Consider the following 19305-nt stretch of genomic DNA (forward strand, 5'->3'; position numbering starts at 1 on the left):
TGGAGTACCACCCTGATTCTCCCAGGACAAAATGAAAATGGCCTCAGAGTACCCTTTGAGTGTTGTGCCTGCTTGCTTTATGCAGGGAAATTACTTCAGAAAAAGTTAGAAGCATTTTTAATGCATAAGATGCTATTATGCGAGCGAATTTTTATCATATTCTTAAACCTGTTGTAAATTTTTAAAGTCTTTTCTATGTTCAAAACCATATGTTCATTAGCAGCTTCTCATTAATGGTGAATCTAAGATGTCAGTCGAAAGGTGTTCAAATATTTATTGGACAATTTGATGGGTTCAGCATTTTTATCAGTAGCTGTTGCTGACAGCCCATTGTTAATTCATAACCCTTGGCTTTCATTCTTTCATGCTTTCACGTTACGTGGTGATTGATACCTTCCCTACCTGTTCAGCTGTAATTTGTTGCAATATTATGAATGTGAAATGTAAATAAATCAGAATCAAATGTGACACAGAAACTTGCAAATATGAACCAAAATTTGACAGACAAATAAGACAATGCTATAGGCACAGAACTCCCACAGTGGCTCCCCCATCTCCTGTCATAAGCGACTGTTTATACCATTTCTCCAAGGATTCCACCAACACTCTTTTATGGCATTGGGTGAACGCCCTGTGGATAGCCCAGGCCACACTGAAGAAGCTGCTGCCTTTTGGATGGAACATTAAACTGAGGCCCTGTCTACTCTCTTAAATGAAAAAGATAACCATCCCACTATTTCAAAGAGATATTCCAGCCAAATCTATTCCTCAACTATATCCGGTCCTTATTATACTGCTGCTTGCAGGAGCTTGCTGTGCACAATCTGGCAACCACATTTCCGAGAAAAATAGTTATACTTCAAAGAGTACTCATTGGCTGCAAAGCACTTTGGGATGCTATGAGGTCATGAACATAAGAACATAAGAAATAGGAACAGGAGTAGACCATTTGGCCCCTCGAGCCTGCTCCATCATTCAATAAGATCATGACCTTGTGTTTTGATTTCCACATTCCCATCTAACCCCGATAACCTTTGATTCCCTTGCCTAACAAGAATCTATCTACTTCTGCCTTATAAATATTCAATGACCCCCACTTCCACCACCTTTTTAGGCAGAGAATTCCAAAGTTGCACAACCCCCTGAGAGAAAAAAATTATCCTCATCTCTGTCCTAAAAGGACAGCCCCTAATTTTAAAACAATACTCTCTAGTTCTGGACTCACCCATAAGAGGAAACATCCATTTACATCCACCTTGTCAAGGCCGTTCAGAATCTTGTAAACTTCAATCAAATCACCCCTCATTCTTCTAAACTCCAGTGGAAACAAGCCCAGCCTGTTCAACCTTTCCTCATAAGCAACCCACTCATTCCAGGTATCAATCTAGTAAACGTCCTCTGAACCACATCCAATGCATTTACATCCTTCCTCAAATAAGGAGACCAAAACTGCACAGAGTATTCGAGCTGCTGTCTCACCAATGCCCTGTATAACTGAAGCACACCATCCTTACTTTTATGTTCAATCCCTCGCATAATAAAAGATAGCACTCCATTAGCCATCTTAATTACTTGCTGTACCTGCATATTAACTTTTTGTGACTCATGTACTAGAACACCTAGATCCCTCTGCACCTCAGGGTTATGCAGCCATTCTCCATTTAAGTAATACTCTGCTTTTTCGTTCTTCCTGCCAAAGTGAACAGCTTCACATTTTCCCACATTAAATTCCATTTGCCAGATCTTTGCTCACTCACTCAACCTATCTATGTCCATCTGCAACCTCCTCATGTCCTCTTCACAACATACTTTCCTACCTATCTTTGTGTTATCTGCAAATTTAGCTACTATGTCTTCATTCCCCTCATCTAAGTTATTGATGTAAATTGTAAAAAGTTGAGGCCCCAGTACAGACCCCTGTGGGAAGCCACTTGTCATATCCTGCCAGTCAGAAAAAGACCAACTAATGCATACTCTCTGCTTTCTGCCAGCCAGCCAATCATCTATCCATGCTAATATGTTACCCACTACACCATGCACTTTTATGGTGCATTGGACACATATAAGAACACATATTAGATGCTATATAAATGCAAGTCTTTCATTTTACCTCTCTTGCCAGTAGTACAATGGCAGCACCAACTTGTATTTACATATTGTCTTTAATATATGAAACATCTGATGATCTGTAGGCTGGAATTTTATGGCTCTGTTGGCACTGGGTGTCATGGCTGGCGGGGAGGGGGCAATATGGTGAGAAAGCCAAAAATCAGTTTCATGCGGGGGTGAAATCACAGTGGGATCTTCCGATGGTGTCCGCCATGGCGAAACACCAATCCCACTGGAGGCCAGCGTGAACCCGATTTGCATCCCGCTGATGGGATGCAAAGTAAAGCCCGATCGGAATCATCCCCCTGTAACGCGGGAAAACACACCAGCTAAGAACACGTCTGGACAAGTGTGACATGCAGAAGTCAGGACTTACCAACAGGGCCTTGCCCACACCGCGGACATCCAAGGAGCAGAAGATGCAGGAACCCTTCAGCTACCGGACCGTGGAAGAACGTGTGTCGCCTGCTGCTTGGGTTCTCATGGACATAGTTCCGTGGCGAAGCAGCTCTCGGAAGGTGCGAGGTCTCCGTTGATGCTTCGGGCCTGTTTCGGAACACCATGGTTTTGGCCATGGGCTACTACAGATGATCGGTGAAGGGCAGGGAGAGGTAGTTCTAGATTTCATGGGAGAGGAAGGTGTACCGAGGTGGGGTAGGGTGGTGGGGTAGGGGGTAGGGTGGGGGAGCAATGAAGATGTTGCTGGGGGTGAGAATGGGGCAGGGAACAAAGTTGTCAGAGAGTGGTTAGGCTGGGAGGGGGGAGGAAGGAGTACAGGGGGAGGAGGGTGTAATGGGGGTAATGTGGAAAGTGAGGAGGTAGGCGTAAGGGGGAAGGAACGTATAAGGGAGAGAGTTCGGTGAAGGGAAGAGATTGGAGAGGGGAAGGAGTTCAGCGGGGGGAAGGTGTCTGTGGGGAGGACGGAGTTCAGGGGTGGGGGAACAAGGGAGTTTGGAGGCGAGAAGGTGTCCGGGGGGAGGAGAGGGTTTGGAGGGCGTAAGGTGTCCAGAGCAAAGGGGAGTTCAGAGAGGGGCGAGTGTCCAAGGGGGAAGGGAGAGTTCAAAGGGGGGGAAGGTGTCATGGGGGAGGATGGAGTTCTGAGGGGGAAGGTATCCCATGGGGAGGAGGGAGCTTGGAGGGGGGAAGCTGCCCAGGGGAGGAGGGAGTTCAGAGGGGGAAAGGCGTCCAGGAGGGAGGAGGAAGTTCACAGTGGGGAAGGTATCCGGAGGGGGGAGGATGGAGTTCGGAGGGGGGGAAGGTATCCGGGAGAAGAAGGAGTTCGGAGGGGGCAATGTGTCTGGCAAGAGAAGAGAGTAAGGGGTGGGGGATGTCCAGGTGAACATGCAAAGTGGGGGAAGTCTGTGGAGTCAATGACTGCCTCCTGGGAAGTGACCTGAAGGTGGGTGGGGTAGCAGTGAATGATGAGTATGAGAGGGGGCAGAGGGAGCCGGAAGAGTGGAAGGGTGAGGGTAGCAGTAGGAGGGATGGTGAGGGTGGTTAGTGGGAGCTCGGAGGCAGACATGGGCCCTGGGGATGGGAAGGAGTAGGTTAGGGAGGTCAATGTGGATGGGTGTGGGATTCTGAGGAAGGTAGGGAACGTGCTCATTCACCTGAACACCCTGGAGAGACAAAGGTTCAGGTTGGTAGGTGATGGTGGGGAGGTTGAAGGTGATGTCAGGGGGTCGGCAGTGATGGGGGAGCGGAAAGGACAGGGGAGCTGATCAAAAACTGCCTACGACCATCGTTGTTGAAATCAAAAGTGAGCAGAGCCTCATGTTGGATGGCGCAGGTGCTGCATGGGAGTGTGATCAGTGGGTGGGTGCAGGGCAGCTCAGATGGTCAACTGAAAGAGAATCCCAGCAGGCTTGGGACAGTGAAATGAGTGTGATGGATGAAGGCTCTGCATGTGTGGGAGAGTGCTTGCACGTGGCTCTGAAAGGCCCTGCCACACACACACACTTCTCCCTCCAGAATCACTCATGGTCTGGCTGCATGAAGCTGAACTGCTAGTGGGGGGGATGCAATGGGAGGACTCGCGAAGCCTGTCAGTGAAGCTGAAAGACAAATTGCACATTATTCAGTGAAAATGAATATCTTTCCAGATTATAAAATGACAAAACGTATACACCCGTGCAATCACTTGAGATCAGAATTTCTTAACTTTTCTAGGCCTACCACTTCTTCTAGGTGCTGCCCTGACATCTGCAGGAGGTGTAGAGACAGCCTGTGCAATGGTTGGCCCTGTTGCCTCTGATATCTTTTGAGTGTGTCCTCTGGAGAACCGAGGCCTCGAGGGCCCCGGCTTGCTTTGGCTGTCCTCCTGTGGGCCAGCTGCTCCCTCTGCAGTGATAGAGGACGAGGTTGAAGGGATCACAGGCAAAGGGGACTCAGAGGGAGAGGACAGCCTCTGAGATTCCTGAGTGGATAACCCAGGGGTGTCCATCTGCCGGTCCTCCTCCCTTCGGATGCCCGATGGTCCCAGCCTGACTCCGTGGGGGGAAGGAGTACCTAGAGGGACATTGATGTGCCCTGTTTCCCTCTCGCATTGTGACTGCAGGAACCCATGGCTACCACAATTGAGTACAGATGTGGGCACCACTTCATCAGAGAACAGGCAGACGCACTCCTCTGACTTGTGTGCCACTTTGCTGAGGGCTTCCAACAGCTCTGCATGATGTTCCATGCTTTCTCCTGACTCTCCAGAATGAATAGGAAAGCCAAATCTAGAGGCTCATCATCTAACTTAGATCTCAGGGATGCCTCTTCCCCAGCAGTCTTTTGCGTGCCGGGTGCTCGGCTGAACCTGCCTCCTCCTGCTGTGGGCACGTGTCTGTGCGGTGACCACTAGATTGTGAACCCGAGCCTGCTCTAGATCTAGGTCCCATCGAGGTGTGTGTCTCTGCGCTGGTGCAGGGTGTGGGTAAGTGCTGTGACGGGTCTTCCAGGCTGCTTATTTCCAGCTCTTCAATGGAGGGTGTGTCTTCTTGGCTGCAGATGAGGATGTGGATGGAGCTGAGGGATTGGCTGGCTGAGGGTGTCAGTCGCTTGGCAAAGCTCCCTGTGAACCAATGTAGAGATAATTAGTGCATGGCAGCAGAGTCAAAAGCAGGAGAGAGAACACTGACAGTTACGTTGAGAGAGGGATCATGTGGTGCAGGATCCTCACGAGGGTGTTCGCTGCCCACGTCACCATTGTCGCAGGCAGGGTCCACATCCTCACCAGTCAGTGCAATGGCACACTCCTCAAAGTGAGTGAGGGGTTAATGTGGGCTATTCCAACCCCAGTCTGGAACCTCTCCCTGCTGATCAGAGCAGGCTTCTCCTGCATGGAAACAGATGGAGAGAGTGTGAGCAGGATGCATAGCACTGTGTGGAATGTTGGACAGGATGAGAACAAAAGCTCCAGAGGATATGAGCCTGATGGAGATGTGAGTGTGTGTGTGAGAGTTAGTGATGTTGTCCCTTGAGGTGTGAGATGCCTGTGGATGTGTGATGGGTTTGGGAGTGTGTGAGTGAGAGTGATGAGGTGGTTGACTTACCCTGGCGGAACGGATGAGACTATTCTCTTCCTGCACTGGATGGCTGACCTCTCCTGTGCTCCAATGGCGCTGACCACATTACTCCTCACTCGCTGCCACTGCCTCCCAGGTCAGATTGGTGACTCTAGTGGACCTCCTTCTGCTGGGGCTGGGGTAGAGGACATTGCAGCGGCCCTCCACTGCATCCAGCAGACGCCCCAGAGTGGCATCACTCAATTAGGGTGCTGCTGTCTTCTTTGCTTTCGGAGGCATCTGTCACTTGGAGCAGTCCTGATCTATTAAAATGAAGTAGGCAGCGCGCTGGTGCACTTTAAGTATAGTGCCAGGAGTGAGGAAGCACTAAGGTCATGGTGTGGCGGGCAAATCTGAGCCTGCCCGTCACCGATCCAACGTGCTTCCATGAATGCACCATTAATGAGGCGGGACGCATTGGGAATGCGATGATGTGGTGCGAAAAGTCACCATTGCAGCTAATGGATAAAATAACTTTTTTCCCGCCTGCTACCACACTGCGCAAATCTGGGATGATTCTGCCCATAATCTTACGGTATCATGGCAACCGCTGCAAGCCACGTTTCCTTCCATAAACACCACAATCAGCTAAGGGGCCAGGTTGTACGATCCTAGCAGTTTCACAAACCTGCAACTATCACGGGCTGAATTTGGAATTACTTGCTGGGACAAGTTGAGTGCACTTTGAAAATAGCCCTTCTGGATGGCATGTCAGTCTTCTGACCTGTTTGGAACGCGCTGCAGTTTTCAAAGCGAGGATTAGGTGGGGTGAGCCTGCAATCCACTTGCCTCCAATTAATTACCTGTTCAGTTTCTTGAAGAACTTATTAATGGGCTGGATGGAAATTTTCAAAGCGGGGAATGGGAAAGGTGAACAGTTGGGGCATCTTAGCGCACAGCTGTCAGGAGCACAGCGGTAAGTATTGTTGCTGCTGATTTATAGTTTTGAAAGAATGGGAAATTCTAACTGAGGTGGCACAAAGCAGAGCAGATCAAGAACATTATGACTGACTGTTTGGATAATTGTCTGAACTGTGATTTTGCAGGCCCTCTACTCTCCTCCCTGTTTGACCCTGCAAGGCAACAGCAAGTCAAGTCATGGCTGCAATCTACCTTTGAGATTCACCCCCCTGAGTCAGTTCCTGCCTCCAGCCGCGGCCTGGCACCACTAACTTAGTGCCGAGGCTGCCTCAGGCCCAATTCGGGGACCTGCATATAAAAAATATTGTCCCATCAGCAAAGCAGAAGCAGCAGGCCTGGGACCTGGAAATTATCCGGATCTTGGATTCCTGAACCCACATTGCACATTGAGCCCCACATTTCAGTTACTGAGAACTAGAGTAGCTGAAACGATTTTAAATATTTTTTCTGGATGAAATTTGAATGACATTATTTGCATTATTTGTAGATTCTGATTTCATTGTGTAACTCTGTGACTAGTTGAGTATGAAATTTGACCAAGTCAAAGAATGTAACATTGAAGTGCAAGTGAATTAAAAAATCTGATGCTGAAATGTGATATAGGAAGTAGGATGCAGGTTGTCGTGCCATGTTTTGATGCTGCAGACGGGTAGATTAGGTGGCACAGTAAATGTGTAACCAGAGAAATAAACAGTTATCAACATGACTGATGCAATGCGATTTCACCATGATCTGTCAGTGCTGGATTTAATTTGATTAACATCAATGGTAGCACTCAAACGACTGAATATCCTTTGATGGATTCTCAGGTTAGAACCACCGGTCCACAAACTTCCTTTTTTGTTGGGTTCAAACCGACAATTTCTTATAGGCCTGAAGCAATTTTCTTCAAGTGCATTACGATCATGATGCAGAATTTGCTTTCCTAAAATGTAGATCCATAATTGTTGATGACATCCTCCTGAATCATGCAACTGCTGTTCCTATAACTGATGACATTGTTAGAGTCTGAATTTTTTTTTGAGAGGTTCAGAGAGGAAGTTAGGCAAATAATTGTCAATACTTGCAATAGTTTAACATGGGCATTGTTCACTTACTTTCTTTGGATTCTTCTAGGCTTTATCAATCCTGGTTATCTTGTGTCAGAATAAGCTTTTGACTTAGTGGTAGCACTCACCACCTTTGACCAGAAGGTGCAAGATTCAGACCCCACACCAAAACGTCTGGGTGAGTGGGAACTGGAGCTCCAGCTCTGAGTCCTGGATTGACGTCTGGAGCGGTACTCATATTCAGTGGGCATTGATTCTCTCCCTTTGAATGTGGAAGCTCACAAAACCCTCCTGCTGTATAAAACTAACCAACCTCTTGGCTGGTATAAAGATGGTTATGGCCATGGAAGGAGTGTTCATCTCATGGCATGCTTGTCATCGGCCTTTGAATCTTTCCACTATTTCACGCTATTCTCAAAGGAAGGTACGAAAACCACATTCACTATGTCAAATTCAGAAGTGGACAGCCCCTTTTCGGTGACACCACTGACTGCTGTGGCTTTTTTCTGAAACCTAGAAAATTCTTGACAGTGAAGGAATAATCTGAGGTAACAGAGGCAATGATAGATTAATTTTCCCCTTGTCCAGAATCCTTTATCACAGATAAACACTGTAACTTCAAAGGATATAGAACATGGCTACAATGTGCTGTCAATTCCTTACTTTTCTGCTTTTGGTTTGATGCAGAACCTTTGGCAGCTTTTCAGACATTAAATTACATTTGGAATGTCCTGAAAGATAGAGCTTAACATTAAAACTGCATGCCATCCACATTTCTAATCATGCATCCAGAATGAAATGTTATCTATTTTTCCAGATTGACAAATATTTTATATCAGAAAAGAACCAAAGGACCAAAGACCATTATTTGCTAAGGTGTTGGAAGATGAGACAGTTTTTAGAAAAGGAGATAAGCTATCAATATCGTTGTACTACTAAAGTAATTTAATCCACCATAAAAATTGGTCTCTCTATCCTACAATGCTACTTCCACTTGTCAGATTTTGTGGGGAAAATTTATGACTATTATAAATGGTGCAGGGCTATACTAGATATTCTTTTGAGCTCACATATACCATTGATCACATACACCACCCTTTCAGTCCTTGAATTTAGTGTCAGGCTCCTAAACATGGACACCTGGATCCACCCATTTCCCAATCCTACTTAAATGTGTCCTGTCTTAAAAGAATGCTCACTGTCCCAGGACGATTTCTGTCCTTTACCCTCAGGCTGTTGAGGATTGGAAGTTTAATGGACCTGTCTCCTGATTACTTATCTTGCTGTGTATTCTGTTTGGTGTGCTGGCACCTGCCTTGTGATGCCATTGGTCCCGCCCGCGATGGGGACGGAAAATCCCGGCCTTAGTCTCTCTGCATGTCCAACGATAGAAGACAGACCTTTCTCCTGCATATAGGTCTCTGGTTCTTCCACCCACAATGACTGAAAATGAAGGAGCAGATCCATATTGATGATCAAATATTATCTTTTAATGACATGACCATTTGCTGATTGACCTCAGCGGTGCCTACACCATTAATTAAAGCTACTGTAACATGCATAATTAGATGGCCTGATGGCTGTTCTACTTGTTGCCCAAACTGAGAACCATTCTGTCATCAGGATGTGATTTGTTTGGACCATGTTAAATGATTTCCCACTGTTTCTTAATTAACATTTTAAATAACTGTAGCAATAACTTAGATTTCAGGTTAGTTGGCTTTAAATATTCGGTGCAAAACACTGCATTTAATGGATCAAGAATGTTATAAATTGATAGCAGCTTAGATTGACTGAGATGCAGCAAAACAGTTGGTGAAGCTTCAACATAAGATTAATTTGATAATGAAAGTGATCTTTGGTAATGCACAAAGCAGAACATCTGGAACCATGCTCACAGTGTCCTTGCTCCCAGATTGATCTTCCATGTGAAATTATTCCAGTTTAGTGCAATTACGTAGGCGTGTTATTTCAATGCATCACAGAATTTTCTTGGAGCTGGTAAACATGGTCTCCCTCAATGCCCCTTCCTACATGGCACAATCAGTTAGCCCTCAGGAAAATTGCTTCATCACTTTGTAGATGTACATCTACAACTCTCCTTCCTCAGACTTCTCCACCTCTCTCTGCTCTTTGCTGATCCCATCTCCCATCCCAAAATAGATTTCTAACGCAACATCCTGGGTGTTATCAGTAACCAGAAACCTAACCTGGATGTGGAGAGGGTGTTTCCTCATGTGGGAGAATCTAGAACTAGGGGTCACTATATAAAAATAAGGGTCACCATTTAAGACAGATGAGGAGAATTTTTTTCTCTCAAAGAGCCGTGAGTCTTTGGAACTCTCTTCCTCAAAAGGTGGTGGAAGTTGAGTCTTTGAATATTTTTGAGGTAGAGCTGGATAGATTTTTGATAAACAAGGGGGTGAAAGGTTATCGGGGGTAGGAGGGAATGTGAAGTTCAAGTTAAAATCAGATCAGCCATGATCTTATTGAATGGCGGAGAAGGTTCGAGGGGCAGAGTGACCTACTCCTGCCCCTAATTCGTATATTTGTAACCTAACAACCATATAAGTACTGCAGCTGCATGAGCAGGTCAGAGGCTAGGAATCTTGAGGCGGGCAACTCACCTCCTGGCTCCCAAAGCCTGTCCACAAGTCAGGAGTGTGATGGAATATACTCCACTCGCCTGATGAGTGCAGCTCCAACAACAGTCAAGAAGCTTGAACCATCCAGGACAAAGCTGCCCATTTGATTGGCACCCCATCCACCACCTTGAACTTTCACTCTCTTCACCACTGGTGCACAGGGCAGTGCGTAGCCTCCACAAGATGCACTGCAGCTACTCGCTAAGGCTTCTTGGACAGCATCTTTCAAACCTCTCCCACCTAGAAGGACAAGGGCAGTTGAGACATGGGAACACCGCCACCAGCAAGTTCACTTCCAAGTCACATGCCATCCTGACTTGGAACCATATCACAATCCCTTCACTGTTGCTGGGTTAAAATTCTGCAATTCCCTACCTAAAGGCACTAGCATTCCAACATCACATGGGGCAGGATTTTCCCTTCGTCAAGCGCACGCGGCGGGCAGGCCTGGGAACGGCCGCGAAATGGACCGCCACCCGCGATCAGGCTCCGACCGTGATTTCACACTGGCCGGCATAACAGCCAGCACGAAACTTGCGCTGAAAGCCTCAGCGCTGCCGGGGTGGGGGTGGGAGGAGGCTGAAGTCTGCGCATGCGCGGGGGAGCACGCACTGAAAGCTCCCTGAACGCTCAGAGATGCCTCAGGGAACTGAAAAATTTTAAAATGAAAAATAAAGATTTTACAAGTGATATAATCATGTCCCCCGCATGTAACTCAGTCACATGAAGAAGGACATGCTAAAATGATGTAAACATTTTTTTATTTTTTTTTATTTTCAGTTGGAAACCTCAGCCAGCCCATGGATAAGGTTTTGTAAAAAGTGCAAAGGCCGCCTGGCCAACTTGCCCGCCAATGGGCAGCGAAAAATAGCTTTCAATTACTTGCCTAAGGGCCTTAATAGGCTTCTTAATTGTTGGTGGGCACACGGCCGACTCTCACATGTGCCTGCCAACCAAAATATCGCACGGATGCGCAATAACATTGGGACGCTCGCCCAATATCATCACGCACTATTTTACTACCGGTCAGGCCGGGCATGCGCCCGCCTGCAGGACGAAAAATTCTGCCCATGGACTGCAGCGGTTCAAAAAGGGGGCTCCGCACCACCTTCTCAAGGGCAATTAGGGATGGGCAATACTCACATCCCATGAATAATATATTTAAAAAGGAAATTTAGAAGATTGATAACTGTTTATTATTATCCTGTTGCCAAGCGGGGAGCTACCTTTGGTATCAGTCAGTGCGTATAGAGACAGGAAATGACTAAATCAAGATCAAATAGAAGTGATTAATGTGTCTCTAGATTTTAAATATGACACTGTACTTAGGTCACTTTTTTCATCTTACATTAAGCCAACCTAATATAGAATTACTTCCAAAAAAACTCTACTTGAACATAGTTCGGTATTGTTTAAAAACTATTTATCTTGTGGCTTGCCAGAGGTCATTAAACAAATGGCAACATGGAGTTGTATCACAAACACTACATTTTTTCCACTACTCTACACATGTAAAGAAAACATGATTATGATAGCACTCTCACAGCACTTACAATCGGACTAGTACTGGGGGTTTACTTTGAAGTAGCTTAACATTCAGTTTTGTAGAAAAGACACTGGTTTCCATATCCTTTATGTACATTAAAATAGTCCACGTGAGGTGTAATGGACTAGGAAAAGAGCTGGGGAGCTGGGCAGCTGGATGGCTCGCGCGCCACCATCATATCCAGTTATCATTTTTAAAAGGCAGCCGAACGTAACTGACCCATCATTGAAGATAGAAGGTGGACCTCCAGGAACACTCTGAAGAAAGAAGATGGACATCCTAAAGAAAGAAGATGGACCTTCAGGAACACTCTGAAGCTGGAAGATGGACATCTTAACGAAAGAAGATGGACCTCCAGGAACACTCTGAAGAAAGAAGATGGACATCTTAACGAAAGAAGATGGACCTCCAGGAACACTCTGAAGAAAGAAGATGGACATCTTAACGAAAGAAGATGGACCTCCAGGAACACTCTGAAGAAAGAAGATGGTCATCCTAAAGAAAGAAAATCGACCTTCAGGAACACTCCGAAGCTGGAAGATGGACCTCCTCGAAGACACTGAAGCTGAAAGATCCACCTGATAGATGCTCTCCCCATGCACAGTTACATGTTTCAAGGTCCATGGTTGCCGGAGACCTCCATCCTGAACTCTGAGAGCAGTGCTAGCCCTTCTTCAGGTAAGTACCAATATGTAGATGCCCCATTGGTCCAGGTGTGTCCTGGACCAGCATGATTTCCCGCTGGCATCACAGACAATCGGGCGTGGGGATATGACTCCAGTCGGGCCTTCATCTGCATCCCATTAATGAATGCAAATCGGTTTCATGCTGGCCTCTAGTGGGAATTGTGGCCTGCCATGGCGGGCAGGAGCGGAAGATCCTGATGTCATTGTACGCCTGAGTGAAACAGATTTTTGGAGCCCCCCCCTCAACCCACTACCACCCCCCTGCCCACCCCAGCCTGCCATTAATTCTACCGTGGGGGCACGGGAAAATTCCGCCCTTTAAGTCTGATATTAGAATATTAAAATTAGGCCAGGATGAGGTAATTTCATGCTACACAGTGTTTTAAAATGTTTGACCACACAATATGCAAATCATTAGTGCAAATTGTACATAGTAAATTGGTAGGAAAGCAGTTATAGCTGGTAATTCATTTAAAGAGTATAAAATGAGGCAGTTAGCGATTTGAAGATGTTTCTGGACAGTTTTTCCTAGTGTTATGACGTGGCAGATGATGTGTGCCAGGCAGAGAAAATCTACAAAGGAAACTTGGCCACACTATCACAATGGCTTTGCAATTTGTATTTATTACGAGAAGATGTGTGAACTGAATTAAGAAGTAATGAGTCCACTAAGACCTTTAGAGATTTTAAAATTTATACTAAAATACTTATTAACAAAATACAGGATTTCAGGCACATGCATGAAACTAAAATTACTTAATACTATAACAAATTCTAAAAATCCTAATTAGCCTGACTCTCAGTCACACACCCCCTTTTAAGGCAACAATCCAAAATAGATTTTAGGTTTAAAACAAAATCAGCAAGTTAACACAATATCCACTTGACATTGGAATTTCAAATGGCTTTCTCCAACTTTAGTTACTGGACGTAACAGGCTTATGCACAAATGGCTGGAGGCTTCTTGAAGGCTGTTTCATACACTCCTGTTAGACCTTGCATGGCCCCCAACATAGCCTTTCATTCTCCTTTATATATGTTTTTAATATGTAAATTCCATTCTTCTATATATCTTTGGAACTGTACCTTTCCCATAATATAAAAACTTTCATGTTGCCAATCTTGTCAGTAACCTTTGGGAAAAATAAGCACACTCCTCAGCCTTGCTTATCTGGCTAGTTGTAAACAGATGAACATCCCTTTGAAATCTAAACAATCCCTTCAGTTATCTAAAAATGCAAATTCCCTTCACACCTTACATGCGAAGACAGCATCCATGTTTACTCATTAGCATTTCAAGTACATCTCTACACCTAACTTCTTTTGATAATTTCAAGCTTGCCATCTACCTGACTCCAAATGTAATTAAATCACACAGACAGAACCATCTACACTCACACTCATAAACCTACTTTGCAACAAACCAGAAAAATATGAAAATTATTATACTTTCCTAACACTAATTTATTTCTAACTTGGCTTTCAGGCCTTTAGGTAATTGTTCTGCAGCTCCATTTTCCCTACAGCTTCAGCCCTTCCCATTGGTTTCCTTTCCTTTGTATTTTGTCTGTCACTTCCTGGCCTTTCTGCCAGTGTTTCATGCCTCTTGATTCTTTCCAAAGACTGCAACAATTTTCTTCCTCTATTCAGCCTCTTTGGCTGCTTGCAAATTTAAATTTCACTTCTGCACAATTTTCTGCTCCTTGCACACAGCCAAATTTGCTCCTGGGTCTGCAAATAAATTGACCCACAAGAATTACATACTATTTTTATTATTTACAATCCACTCTGGCAAGATTAACACCAATTCATAATCATTCAGAACTGATTTATGTCAAGTTCTCAATGAGCAGCTTCTTACAGTCCCAGCTGCAGATAGCAATTGTCTGCTGTCTGTTTAAGCCCATGATACTCATTATATGGCTTTCAAGCTTCATGGCTTCAGATGTGGTAGTATTATCGAATTCAGCCTGAATCTGCTTCTGCAGGCTGATCTTGATTCTTGTGATGCCATGTCATCAACCCTATGGGCAGGGTTTTGAGGTCATCGGGCGGGCAGAGCAGGCAGGTCTGGGAGTGGCCGGGAAACGGCCTGCCACCCGCAATCAGCCCCCGGCTGTGATCTCACGCTGGCTGGCCAATTAATAGCCAGTCAACTGCTATAACGCGCTGCAAGGCTCAGCGCTGCTGGGGTGTGAGCAGGAGGAGGGCGGGTGCTGAAGTCAGCACGAGCGTAGGGGAACACAGGGGAGCGCAGAATGAAAGCTTCCTGAAGGCAGAGAGCTGCTTCAGGGAGCTGAAGAATTTTAAACCCTTAATTAAAGATTTTAAAATGTGGGAAAAAATTTCCACACGTAAGAATCGCTCACCTGAACATGTTGATGATAAAAATTGTGCCCACACATTTTTACTTTTTTTAAAATTATTATTGGAAACCTATTGAGGTTTCCTCAAAAATCCAAAGGCCGCCTGGACGATTTGCCCGCCCGCCAACCGTAAGGTTGGATGGGCAGCGAAAAATAACTGTTAATTAATTGATTAATGGCCTTAATTGTCGGCGGGTGCACTGCCGACTCTCGCACGCGCCCGCTAACCGAAATATCGCATGACTGCACGATGACGTCGGGGCGCTCGCCTGACACCATCGTGTGCTATTTTATGCCCAATCGGTTCAAGCCAATGCTCGCCCACGGGCGTAAAATTCCACCCTATGTCTTATTACTGAACTGCTTGCACCCCTGGTTCGTCAAGAATTTGTGATGTTTCCTTGAGATTAACCCATACAACTATATATGAATATATGAAAGCTCTGCTTCAAGGATGCTTGCAAGTGTGACACAAAGGCCCTATACATTGATTATTGCGCCTGGGAGTCACTGGCCGATGACAAAGGAAAATGGTGACTCCTCCTGTGGGCTGGCATGCACTACCATGAGGACCAGTGGCTACAGCGGCTTGGAAGCAGGCGCCAAAGCCAAAAACAACAACCCACAATGACACTTAGAAGCTTCATGTGTAGCACTTGTGGCCAAACCTGCCTCTCAAGGATTGGCCTCTACAGCCGTCAGCAAAGATGCGCCACATGAAGACACCCCATCTGAAATGGAGTGTTTGCTGCATTTCCCATCATCTTTCGTAGATGGAAGGATGACAATGAATATACATGAATTCATGTGCTCAGTTTGGTGTTTGCCTGAACTGTAGTGTGTTTCTTAAAATAAGAACCATCATTGTAAAATAATAATGAATATGAAATAACCCAAGCGCTATTAGATTAATTGCCTAAAACAGACTCGTCGTTTATATAAAAAAAAGGGGGCCCTCAAAAATCTGCAGCGTTCAGGCAAAATCCTACCAGAAATTCTTCAGGAATCCAGCAGCACAGCCAGAAAGTCGGATCCCAGCCTTGTGTTTTTGGATCTATTGAAAGGACATGTTGGAGCATTGCCCAAAAGATCCTTGAAGTGAGGGGAGGTGAGAAGACCAGGAAGTCAGAGTTTCTGTGTGTCCGGATTTCCTTGGGACTTGGCATTTGGTCAGTGGTGACGTGCCTGGTAAGGCCAGGTGCACCCAGATGAAGATGAGGCAGAAGTGAATACCTGATGGTGGCCTGCACGTCAGAAGATGAAACTCATTTTTATCTGAATAATGGCCTTACAGGTTACCGGTGTAGCTGTGGAGTATTTCTGGGTGTGTCTGGACTATTTAATCGGGCTTTTTGGTCTCCTTGGCAGAAGATAGAGCTCCCCAGATATGCCCCTAACTCACTGAAAACACTTAAATCCCAGGACTTGTCCCTGACTTGTTGAACTTTTACTAGGTTAGTGCCCCGATGTGCCCCCGCTGCATGCTCTCTTTTTTTCGTACTCACCCATTTGTCCTGCTGTTTTCTCTTCCCTATTCTCTTGGTCCTTTTAAAAACATTTTAATTTAACATCTTCCCATATACTTTATATTTTATCCTTAACATATTTCGTTGATCATTTTTATCTTTTCAGCCTCATTTTTTTTGCCAGACAAGGAAAATATTAGATGAGAATCTGCTTTAAAGGGCCCATTTCGCACCAAGGAAAATCTTACCGGGTGATAGCATGGTCACATGCAACCAGGTCAATGTTTGAAGTGTAAAGCTTATCAAAGAACTACTGTTGATAACTTGCACAACAGGAAAATAGCCAGAAAAATAAACTCATCGGTGTTGTAGGAGGATGATTGTAGACTATCAGTGAATACAGGTGTCTATTAAAGAGGGCTCTGTCACATGCCAGCATTCTTAACAATGGGCAGAATCGTCCCCGATTTGCAAAAAAGTGTGGTAGTGGGAGGGAAAAAGAAAGTTTTAGCTGTTGGCTGCAATGACAGCTTTTTGCCTCCATCATCTCATATCTGATGCCTCATTAATTATGTATTCACAGGGAGCACATCAGATCACTGGCAGGCAGGCTCGGATTTGCCCGCCATGTCGTGACCTCAGCGCTTCCTCGTTCGGGGTGCCATATTCAAAGCGCACCAGAGCTCAGCCTACTTCATATCCACAGGCCAGGACTGCTGCAGGCAACAGATGGCTCCAAAATCAAAGAAGACGGCAGCCCCCAAATTTAGTGATGCCTCTCTGGGCTGCCTGCTGGACGCAGTGGAAGGCCGCTGTGATGTCCTCTACCCCTTCTCTGGTCGCAGGAGGTCCACCAGAGTTACCAATCCGCCCTGGGAGGCGGTGGCAGTGATGGTCAGCACCACCAAAGCACAGAGGAGGTCAGACATCCAGTGCAGGAAGAGGATGAGTGCTCTCACTCGTTTCACCAAGGTAAGTCAACCACCTCATCACCCTCAACTCACACACTCACAAACCCATCACACATCCACAGGGATCTCACACCACAAGGGACAACACCACTAACTCTCACACACACCCTCACATCTCCATTAGGCTCATATCCTCTTGAGTTCGTGTCCTCATCCTGTCCATGGCTCCGCTCACCACACAAACATTCCACACAGTGCCATGTGTCCTGCTCACACTCTCTCCACCTGTTTTCATGCAGGAGAAGCTGGCTCACATCAACAGGGAGAGGTCCCAGACTGGGGGTGGAGTGGCCCACATTAGGCCCCTCACTCACTTTGAGGAGCGTGCCATCGCGCTGACTGGTGAGGACGTGAACTGTGCCTGCAGCAACAGTGAGGTCAGCGGCAAACAGCAACATGAGGATCCTGCACCACATCATCACTCTCTCAACTACTCTCTGTACTTCTTAAATGGAGAACGGCTGCATAATTCTGAGGTGCAGAGGGATCTAGGTGTTCTAGTACATGAGCCACAAAAAGTTGGTATGCAGGTACAGCAAGTAATTAAGATGGCTAATGGAATGCTATTTTTCATTATGAGAGGGATTGAACATAAAACTAAGGATGTTATGCTTCAGTTATACAGGGCATTGGTGAAACCACATCTTGAATACTGTGTGCAGTTTTGGTCTCCTTATTTAAGGAAGGATGTAAGTGCATTAGGGGCAGTTCAAAGAAGGTTTACTAGATTGGTACGTGGAATGAGTGGGTTGTCTTATGAGGAAAGGTTGGACAGACTGGGTTTGTTTCCACTGGAGTTTAGAAGAGTGAGAGGTGATTTGATTGAAGTACACGAGATCCTGAACGGCCTTGACGAGGTAAACGTCGAAAGGATATTTCCTCTTGTGGGTGAGTCCAGAACTAGGGGGCACTGCTTTAAAATTAGGGGTCACCCTTTTAGGTTAGAGATGAGGAGAAATTTTTTCTCTCAGAGGGTTGTGCGACTTTGGAACTCTCTGCCTAAGAAGGTGGTGGAGGTGGGGGTCATTGAATATTTTTTAAGGCAGAGGTAGATAGATTGTTGTTAGGCAAGGGAATCAAAGGTTATCAGGGTTAGATTGGAATGTGGAAATCAAAACACAAGAAGATCAGCCATGAAGCAGCCTCGAAGGGTCGAATGGTCTACTCCTGTTCCTATTTCTTATGTTCTTATGTTCAACGCAACTGTGAGTGCTCTCTCCCACTTTTGACTCTGCTGACATGCACTAATTATCTATACTTTGGTTCACAGGGAGCTCTGCCAAGTGACCAACACCCTCAGCCAGCCAGTCCCTCAGCTCCATCCACGTCCTCGCCTCCAGCCAAGAGAACACCTCCTCGACTGAAAAGCTGGAAATAAGCAGCCTGGAAGAACTGTCGAAACACTTACCCACACCCTCCACCAGAGCAGAGACACGTACCTCAGCGGGACCTAGATCTAAAGCAGGCTTGTGTTCATAACCTAGTGGTCACTGCATGGCACGTGTCCGCAGCAGGAGGGGACAGGTTCAGCTGAGCTCTCCAGCACCCGGAGCACTGCTGGGGAAGAGGAATCTGTGAGGCCCGAGTCAGATGACGAGCCTCTAGATTCAACCTTCCAACTCATCATGGAAAGTCACCAGAAGGTGGGGAAACATCATGCAGAACTGTTGGAAGCCCTCAACAGAGTGGCATGTGAGTCAGAGGAGTGCATCCACCTGCTCTCTGATGAGAGGTGCCCACATGTGCACGTATGGAAGTCTGCATGGAAAGGATGGTGGACGCCATGGAGACCCTTGTCCAGCAGAACGCAGGGATGCGTGCAGACCTGCACTCCATTGTAGTAGCCATGGGTGAGTTTCTGCAGTCACAGCATGAGGTGGAAGCGGGCACCTTGACACCCCTCCAGGTTCTCCTTCCCCGAGGTGCCCTCGGGCACCTGAAGGGAGGAGGAGCGGCAGCTGGACACCCCTGGGTCATCCACTCAGGAATCTCAGA

The sequence above is a fragment of the Cetorhinus maximus genome, chromosome 5 (genome assembly GCF_964194155.1).
Source record: "Cetorhinus maximus chromosome 5, sCetMax3.hap1.1, whole genome shotgun sequence".
Lineage (NCBI taxonomy): Eukaryota > Metazoa > Chordata > Chondrichthyes > Lamniformes > Cetorhinidae > Cetorhinus > Cetorhinus maximus.